Source organism: Arachis ipaensis, chromosome B4, assembly GCF_059453495.1.
Source record: "Arachis ipaensis isolate K30076 ecotype BB chromosome B4, ASM5945349v1, whole genome shotgun sequence".
Lineage (NCBI taxonomy): Eukaryota > Viridiplantae > Streptophyta > Magnoliopsida > Fabales > Fabaceae > Arachis > Arachis ipaensis.
In genome coordinates, this window is record NC_142439.1 from 77,924,892 (window position 1) to 77,935,588 (window position 10,697).

Here is a 10,697-nt window from a genome sequence, read left to right on the forward strand (position 1 = left end):
TGGTCGTATCGAATAACCCCCTAAACAACCACCGGGGAAACCCCCTTCCGATTAACATACAGCGTGAAGGCTGTTATCCGAGTGGAAATAGGAGACCTAAGCCCAAGGAGGACGATAAGGGGTAACGACGAGGAAGCAGAACGAGACCTCACCAACGAAGTAAGAAGCATAGCCCACATCAAAGAGCTAGCCCTAAAACAAAGAATCAGCCTAAGATACAACCACGGCGTCATCCGACGAGAATTCGTACCCGACGACCTCGTCCTATGACAAAACGACATTGGAACCCCAACCCCAGGGGAGGGAAAACTCACCCTCAATTGGGAAGGACGGTACAGAATCAAGGCTGCACTCGGAAAAGGAGCATAACAAGTCGGGCACAACAGCTCCGGCCGCCACCAGTCCGCCAGACACGTCATCTCCTACCAGTACAGAAGATCTCATCCGAGATCGACCTTCAGTTTCAGGTAACCCACGGAACATTGGCGCTGTTGCCGGGGAACCTGGAAGTCATCCCATCACCATGGCGGACGACCATGACAACGACCACGATTCATATCTAGAGGACAGAACACCGCACAAAAACGCGGATGCTACACCAAAAGATACTCCGGAATCTAACGGAGACAAAAACTCATCACATCCGGGAGTAATAGAAGCGCTTCAAGATCGCCTAAAGCAACTTGAAAAAGAAAGCCAGCATCAACGAGAAGTTGGAAAGGATCTACAAAGAGAGGTAAGGCGACGCCGCGAGTTAAAGGACAAGCTCCTAAAACTCGAAGCAGATCTCAAGGCCAAAACAACTCGATCCGGTCACGAAGACAGCCCCCACAAAGATCAAGACCCATTCACCAAAGAGATCATGAAAGCTAAAGTCCCAAAGGACTTCAAAGCTCCCAACATGACGCCGTACGACGGCACATCAGATCCAAGCCATCATCTTAGCAATTTCAGAAGCAGGATGTATCTCACGGAGGCCTCAGATGCAATCCGTTATTCTCCATCCAGAAGGATAAGGCTAAGCACGCCCCCAGTCTATTAGAAATCAAGCAAGGAGATCCGGAAAGTCTTCACAACTACATGGAAAGATTCAACAAAACATGCCCAGACATACAAAGCCTACCAACAGAGGCCGCCATCATGGGTCTCATTAATGGCCTGTGAGAAGGAGCTTTCAACCACTCAATATCCAAGAAGCACCTAACATCTCTAAACGAAGTTCAAGAAAGGGCGAAAAAATATATCAATATGGAGGAGAACTCCCGATTGGTAGACAGCTCAAAAACCAGATTCTCCTAACCTACTACGAGACAAGGATAAAGAGTCCAGGAAGAAAGAAGACCAACCCACTGAGAAACCTATCTCTTGTGGATGTTTAACGAGAAATACGCAACATTGAGAAGATCCCACCACCTCGCCCAATCAAAAACAAAGAGGTCGGACGAGTTGAAGGTCCACCTCACAACAAAGAGGTCGGACGAGTTGAAGGTCCACCTCACACCAAAGAGGTCGGGCGAGTTGAAGGTCCACCTCACAACAAAGAGGTCGGGCGAGTTGAAGGTCCACCTCACACCAAAGAGGTCGGACGACTTGAAGATCCACCTCACACCAAAGAGGTCGGGCGAGTTGAAGGTCCACCTCACAACAAAGAGGTCGGACGAGTTGAAGGTCCACCTCACACCAAAGAGGTCGGACAAGTCGAACGTCCACCTCACACCAAAGAGGTCGGACAAGTCGAACGTCTACCTCACCCCTCTAAGAGACGTGTTCATATGATAAATGTAGGATTCGCAGGAGGTTCGATCTCCAAATCATCTTGCAAAAGACACCTCAAAGAGGTATATTAAGGAAGGGAGAGAGGTTTGAAAAGGACAACGAAATGCGAACAAGCCTTCCGAGATTTCTCCTATTCTTAGGGCAACCACCCATTCTCACCAGATCCCAGGAAAGTGAAGAACTCATATTATACCTCGCAGTAGGAAGTCGGGTAATAGCCTCAGCACTAGTCAGAGAAGATGAAAATGGGCAACAACCCATCTACTTCTTCAACAAAGCTCTACAAGGGGCCGAACTAAACTATCAAAAGATAAAAAAAGTTCGCCTACGCCCTCGTACTCATCTCTCAATGACTCCACCCATACTTTCAAGCTCACACTATCAGAGTTCGGACCAACCAGCCCATAAAAGGCATCCTACAGAAAACAAACTTAGCTGGAAGAATCCTACAGAGGACAGCTCGGATAATTCGAGGGACCCTCGACAAAACCAGAGAACATCTCGGGGGACCCTGGACAAAAACAGAAAATAGCTCAGACAAATCGGGAAAAATGAAGTCCGACACATAGAATGCCCGAGCTGATGCACTTTTAAAACCAGCCAGTACCAACAGCTCGGACAAATCGGGGAAAATGAAGTCCGACACATAGAATACCCGAGCTGATGCATTTTCAAAACTAGCCAACACCAAACCAAGGGGCAATAACAGAAGCCTCATCCAGGCTACATTACAAGACCACAACGAGTCAATTTCGAAGGCGGTATAAGGGATGTACTCAGGTTCAGCCACAGTAACACGCATTAAAACTATGAAACCCAGCTAATCAGACATGCTGTCCGGATCTTAGTAGACATCTCAAAGACATAGGTCGACTATGAGGTTACTACCAAACAACTCGGGCAAATAAGGAAACAACTCGGAGAATAACAGCAAAACATCAGGTGTCAGATACAGCAGTAAAAGGGAAATCCCAAGACTCACACGAAGGTCCAGGGGCATCTTTTGGAGGCAACAACAGGGCAAGAACACAGAGAAAAGAAGTCGACAATCTATACCCAAACAGCCCGAACACCTCTCAAACAAAAGGTCAAAACAAAAGCTAGAACTTTTGTACAAAAGGAGTCAGGCAACAATGAAAAGAAACAAGAACAGCAACCAAACCCTAAGCAAAGCACACATTCTTCTCAAAGGCGAATGACAAAAGAAAAGTGACAACAAACGATCAAAGATGCAAACTTTTTGTAGAAAGAACCAAAGTTCTTCAGAACAAATACAAAGTCAAAGCCTTACATCAAAAGCATGCCAACTTCCCTATAGCCCCACCAGAAGAGCTCCCACAAGTCCTCTGGGTATCGGACAACTCCACACTCCACTACAAAGGAATCACCCTTCCGATTAGCTTACGGAATGGAGGCAATGATCCCAGTGGAGGTCAAAGAAGGATCGCCCAGAGTGATCCACTACAGTGAAGAGGCCAACTCCCAACTTCAAAAGGAAGAACTCGACCTACTTTCAGAAACCCGAGAAAGAGCTCGGATCAAGGAAGATGCGTTAAAACGTCAAATGACCTCAAGATACAATCGGAAGGTAATTCAGCAACAACGATCTCATCCTGATCCGAAATGACATCAGAATAGGTCAGTCAGGAGAAGAGAAGCTAGCAGCCAACTGGAAAGGACCATACCAAGTCGTTTAGAAGAACTGGGGAAAGGTTGCTACAAAATGTCCAACCTCAAGGAGCAAGAGCTACCAAGGTCATGGCATACCTAAAAAGGGCGCCAGACCGAGATCCAAAAAGATTGCCCGACCTAGAAAGGTAAGTACTAACATGTACACACTCTTATCTTCATTTTATTGTTTAAAAGATTGCAGATTCCCTAAAAAGTTTCCTACTAAGATGCCCGACTACGGCAGGTCGGCAAGGTGAAACACCAAATTCACCGCCCGATCACGACAAAGTTGGCAAGATGAAAACCAAATTCATCGTCCGATTACAAAGCGACAAGTCGGCAAGGTTAAAACCAACTTCACCGCCCGACCACGATGAAAACCGAATTCATCATTTGATTACGACAAAGGTCGACAAAGTGAAAACAAAATTCACTGCTATACCAAGACGCATTAATCTGAAACGCAAATTTCACTGCCGGATCACGACAAGGTCGGCGGGGTGAAAACCAAATTCACCGCCCGATCACGATAAAAGTCGGCAAAGATGAAACCAGAATTCATCGCCCGATTTCGACAAGGTCGGCAAAAAAGTGAAAGCAGAGTTCATTGCCCGATTATAAAGCAACAGATCGGCAGAAAGTGAAAAACAGATTCACTGCACGATCACGATGGAAGACCAATAAAGATGAAAACGCGATTCATCTAAAGGTCGACAAAAAAAAAAGACAACCTTCTACAAATCGGCAAAGATGAACACAGAATAATGTAAGAAGTTATCGAAAGTGATTCGAAAAAAGAACCTGACGAGGTCTTATGGATTGCTAAAATGATAACTTAAAGACTGGCCGACGTTGAGAAGTCGGACCAAGTCAACCCAAGTTATCAGCAAATCCCTGGAAAGAGGTCTGGCCAACCCTATAAAAGAGGAATTGCTATAACTTAGAAGAGATCGACCTAACGAAGTCGGTCTCCTACGAAAAACAAGTTATAAAAGTAATCCTGAAAGAGATCTGACAAAGGTCCAAGAAAGAGGATTACAAAAATAACTTAGAAGAGGACGACGTAAAGAAGTCGACCTCCTACAACAGACAAGTTATTAAAATAATCCCTGAAAGAGACCTGACAAAGGTCCAAGAAAGAGGATTACAAAAATAACTTAGAAGAGGACGACGTAAAGAAGTCGGCCTCCTACAAACAAGTTATAAAAGTAATCCCTGAAAGAGACCTGACAAAGGTCCAAGAAAGAGGATTACTAAGAAATAACTTAGAAGAGGCCGACATGAAGAAGTCAGCCCGAGCCAATTAAAGCTACAGCTTGGACCGACAAGAAGAAGTCGGACCAACAAAAGCTACAGCTTGGACCGACAAGAAGAAGTAAGACCAACGAAAGCTACAGATTGGACCGACGAGAAGAAGTCGGACCAACGAAAGCTACAGCTTGGACCGACAGGAAGAAGTCGGACTAACGAAAGCTACAACTTGGACCGACAAGAGAAGTCGGACCAACGAAAGCTAAAGAAAGATCGACAAGAGAAATCGGACCAACGAAAAATGTGCGCTAAAAGGGACATAGCTTTGCCCAAAAAGCCACGGTTCCACGACAAGTCTATCGAAATTGTTCAGACTAACTAAAAAAGTTCTACCAAAGAACACTAAAAAGTTGTCGGACAAGTTAGCCCCAAAGGACCACCTCGACCAAGCAGAAAGTGGACAAAACAAAAAGAAGTCGGACAGCAAAAGTACCAAACACTCTACAAACATCTCACAAAGGCCAAGGAAAGGTCAAAAGACCAAAGCCAGAAGTGCTTCGCTGAAAAGTACGAAGTCTTGAAAAAAGACACTACTTAAAAAGCAAAAAGCACGGCCTCAAAGACGGCGCTAAAAAGTCATCCAAACAAACTATAAAAAGTTGTTGGATTATGACTAAAAAGCCCGAGCAGTGAAGACAAACAAATCGAAAGAAGGCTGAAAAGACCTCTCAACAAACTAAAAAGGGGCAATACCAAACTCTCACAAGGAGAAACTACTTAAGATCGACCAAAGTCAGGATGCTTGAGCACGACTTCCCCAAAGAGATCAAAGCTCCGAAAGCACGATCTCACGGAAAGGTCCGAACTCAAGCAGGGGCAAAGTCAGACAGGTCGACGTCAGCTAAGAAGAGGCGCAAGTACGATCTCAAAAAAGAACAAGCCAAAAGGTTGGGAAACAACTTAAGGCTCAAATGTGCTTAGCTAAAAGGGATACAACTCCACTCAAAGAAGGCACAATCTCAAACAGGGCTACAAACGTCATCCAAGACTAAAAAAGGTTCTATATAAAGAACACTAAAAAGTCATTGGACAAGTCACTAAAAGTCCGGATATCAAGCCACATGGATAACTTCGCCAAAGAAGAGGGTTGTCAACAAAAACTTAAAGCAAGGCGCGATCCAGAGAGCAAGGGAAGAAAACCCACACTACTACTCAAAAGAGGTTGGACTATGAAGTACCAAACCTCTAGAAAATCTGCAAAATATTGCAAAGCAATGAAGAAACAAGCTAGACAGATGCTTGAGCACGACTTCCAAAGAGATCGAAGCTCTGAAAAGCACAATCTCACGGAAAGATCGAACTCAAGCAGGGGCACTGTTCATACCCTGGGTCAAGCTGTCCGACCCGGATGTTTAGCGACAAGCCGACCGACCTCTTCAGGTCAGACTATCCGACCTCTTCTCAAAGAGCTTGGCCAATGACTGACCTCTTCACAAAGAGCTCGGAAAAAATGCCACAGAGGCCCAAGAAGGCCCAAAACGAAGGAACACAGCCCAATCCAAAGGCAGCCCAAGCCTACAGAGAGAAAGGCGGTTCCGTTGAAGATAAACTGAACTCATTCAAAGATAAGATAAGATAACTATCTTATCTCCAGAAAGGTCACTCTACAACTACTATAAATACACTGGAGCACCCAGGTATAACTCATACTCTGATTCTACTAAAAACCTTCTTAATACCCGTGCTAACTTAAGCATCGGAGTCTCTTGCAGGTACCCCCCACCCTCCGGTGGCCAAGGATCAGCAGTGCAGCAAGTCCAACAAGTCGGGCACAACAGCTCCGGCCGCCACCAGCCAGCCGGACACGTCATCTCCGACTAGTACAGAAGATCTCATCCGAGATCGACCTCCAGTTTCAGGTAACCCACGGAACACTCCCCAAACAAATGCCAAAGGACACTAGCAATGTCCTTATCCTCCTGAGACAAACCATCGAATGTGACCTTGGTCAAAACCGACGGCCTGGCACCGAAATTCCAATAAGTTAGAAACCGACGCTCGCCCTCTAACGTAAACCAAAAAGGACGATGGCCCTGAACAGGGCGCACTTTAAAGTATTCTCTCTTAAAACCGTGGAAAGAATCTTCAAACAAACCAAATATACGACGATGAGGCTGAGCCCGGAACGACATGTATCCTTTCTTATGTTTTCCCTCCTTAGTTGGAAGAGTACATAAGAAAAGAAAAAGGAAAACAGGAACAGAAACTGGAAGATCGAGGTACTGACACACAAGCTTAAAAGACTTGACGGCAGCCTAACTATTCGGGTGAAGCTGAGACGGTGCCACGGAAAACCGACTCAGCAGCTCCTGAACAAATGGCGAAAATGGAAGCCGCACGCCGAGCCGAGTAAACATCGACTCATAAACCCACATCCAGTCCGGCACAGTGGGCGAACTGAGGTTCAGATAACAAACACGCTCATCGGCATCCAGGAGGGCAAGCTCATATTGCCGCTACCACAAATCGCCCCCTGATCGCGGAGCCTTTGGAGATTGGCCTCCGTCATTTGCGACGGAACGCCCCACACATCACTAGTCACCCAAGTATAGCTAGCGGGGACGCCCCTGGAAGGGGCTATCAGAGTACCCACTCCCTCACTCCTTCGCCGGTGCATACCTAAAACAGGGAGGAGCACCACCATCAGCCTACTAACCCTACGCAGAAGCAAGAAAGACAACCAAAAACCTACTACCCACTACCAATCCAACACGGCGGTGCTCAGCCCCTTCAAAACACAAATACCACCACCACCCAAAACGCAAAACGCAGCACAAGAAAGCAGATGGCAAAATAATGCATGGCAAATACAGAACAACAAAACACCACCAAATAATGAAAGCAAGAAAGAAACAAAGGGATACCAACCTGATAATGCAAAGAACGAACCTTAAAATGCTGAAGCAGGGAAAGCAGAAAACTCAACCTCGAAGAAACGCCAGAACACCAGAGAGAAGGAGATTTTTCAGAAAAGAGAGTAAAAGAGAAATGAAACAAACGAGGGAAGTAAGAAGGAAAGCCAAAACAGTTTCAAAAAGAGCAGAAAGACGAAATAACCTTGGAAAGCAAAAAGGGGCGTAGGGGCAATAAAGGAAAGCTACCTAAAAACGTCCCCTCGCAATAAATGCCCCCTTGGAAAAAAAACCAATAAAGTACGCCACGAAAAATGCAACAGGCACTGGGACACAGAAGAGACGTGTCAGACCAAAACGGCCAGGCAAAACTTCGGAATGGCCATAAAAACCAGAGCCGGCGCACCAACCTCTCCTCAAAAGAATCAAATGACCACTTGAGGAGAACATAAGAAGGCCACAAACGGTCAAGACTACACCTCCCAGCGACAGACCGACCTCGCTTGCTCTCCCGCTGCAGGGGCAACTGTTACGGATCCAACCCACGGATCCCACAACCCGGGACGACCCCCGAACCCGGCTACCTGGGTCCGACCCATCGAAACCCTCTAGAAGGCCAAAAACCGGCCCAATAGAGCTCCCAACCAACTTTCGAATTCAAACGTCTCCCATATCTTAGCCAAATAAGATGAGATAAGATATTCACCATCACCTATAAATAGAGGACCCAGGTCCCTCTAGGTATTCATTCATTCCACACACCTTATACCTCTCAGACCCATTCTGACTTGAGCGTTGGAGTATCTTTGCAGGTACCTCCCCCCATTGCTCCAGTCAAGAGATCCAGCATCTGCCTCAACCAGCAAGTTCTCGATCTATCTCTCAACCCGTACCAGAGACATCTCGTACAAGGATAAAATTTTAAAAATTAAATAAAACTTATTAATCTAGTAATAAATATATTATTATTATAACCGGAATATAATGAAAAATTTTGAATTTTTTACTTAAGTATTCGAGATATCTTATTTTTTTTGTCAATAATATATTTTTTATGTATTTAAATACTCTTAACAATAGTGGAATTGATTCAAATAATAGATAGAATGGTCATAATATGGAAATATGTCTAGTTTTGTTTTAGAGATTATTTTCAAATTTTGTTGTTTTTTATTTTGAAATTTGAATGGTTAGAGATTGGTCATCTGCTCATTTTTATGGTTGGAGTCTACATTTGGAGAGATTTTTTGAACATGCAACATGACCATATATGTCACATCCTTAAAGAATAAGAAATGTTGGGCCCAACTCCATTGAACGATCCAACTACGTTTCCAATTATATTTGAGTTGCCTTTCCCAAATTGCAATTAACATTATAATAACTATGTCACATCACCACCATATGGAACTTAATGCTCAATTACAAAATTTTAATAGAGCTCCAAATTTTTCTACAATTCAAAAAGTATCCAGGTCCTTCAAGGACCAAAAGATACTTTCTTCACCATAGAAGCTTCCTCGAAAGCTATGTATAAAGTTCTTAAAATAGACATGAGATACTTTAAATCACACCTTCTAAGGTATCTTGAAAACACACTTCCAAACACAGTTAAGGTAATAAGTTATAAAACAAAGAGATAAGCGTAAGATGTACACAAGTGTAATATATTGATTAGGCCTAAACTACTTACATCAGGTCTTCAAGTTTCTTGAGAGTTTTACTTTTGTAATAAGTGTACAATGGATGTTCTCTCCTCAAGCCTTCTCAGGCTAAGCTTTCACTCAAATTGGGTCATAATCTAACCTAAGAGCCTTAGGTATTTTCTTAACCTTCTCAGACAAAACTCAAGTTGGATATCCCACCAACCTAAGAATGTTAGATATTATTTTTTCAAAGCTTTTTAGGTCTATTAAATTACAAGATTCGCTTCTCACCAACCTAAGAATATTAGATATTCTTCTGTATGCCTTCTCAAGACTAAGCAGTGACTCAAACTGGATACTCCACCAACTATATGTAAATTGTGTAAATACAACCTCAAAATATTTTCTAAAAAAAAGAGTAATAGAAGAATAAGAAAAAAAAGTATAGAAAACACGATGTCTTTTAGGGTTTGAGATCAAATAGGGTAGAGTTAGGGGTGGCAAACAGACTATTTAACACCCAACCACACATAACTTTATGCCTAGGTCGTAAATTAAAGGTGGTGAGGCGTGATATGAGGATTATCGTCAGTTAGAAATTTCACAGAATAATTCCATTGATAGTATAGTTCCCAACCAACAAACAATCCTCAATCAAAGTTTAATTTTTGGTTGTCACAAGTCCAACCCAATAAAAGTAACCGAGAGTATTAGTTCTGGGTCGTTCTCCCTAAAAATCACAATCGAGTGCTCAATTATTGGTTATGGGTTTCACGGGTTGGGTTGATAAATATGAAAGAAAATAAATGACAAGAAAATAAAGTAAATCACAAAATATAACAACTAATAAAGAGAGACATTCATGGCAAGGATTGATAATATAGGCTTTCTATCATAGTCATTAATCATCATACAACGATTAACAAGAGCTAATCCTATTAAGTCATCTTCAACATAGGAAGAAAGTACAATGTTATCTTCATATTGAGAGAAAGTCAAATAGGACTAGTTAATCTCAATCCAAAAGTCCTAATTAACTTACTAATTGAATTAGCAAGAGATTAGAGTCAATGAAAATAATATTAACTACCAACTCTAGATCACTAATCTAAATTGAGTATTAATGACTCAAAATTGTTCAATTTCTCTTTTCAAGTCAAGAATGCTCAAAAACTACTCTAAAGTCCAACCAAACATTTTGTCAAACACTTGGAAGGCATAAAATAAAGGCCTGGTAAAGTGCAAGAAATAGTAAATTCTACAACTACCCAATGCAAAAAAATAACAATAACAACTCAATTAAACATCAAATAAATATAAAACATAAATTGCATTAAAAGGAAATCCAAATCCACCAAGAGTTTATAAACATAAAAGTGACATAAAAAGAGAAATAAACAAGAAGAACTAAGAAGATTGAGGCAAATCAACAAGGAAAAGT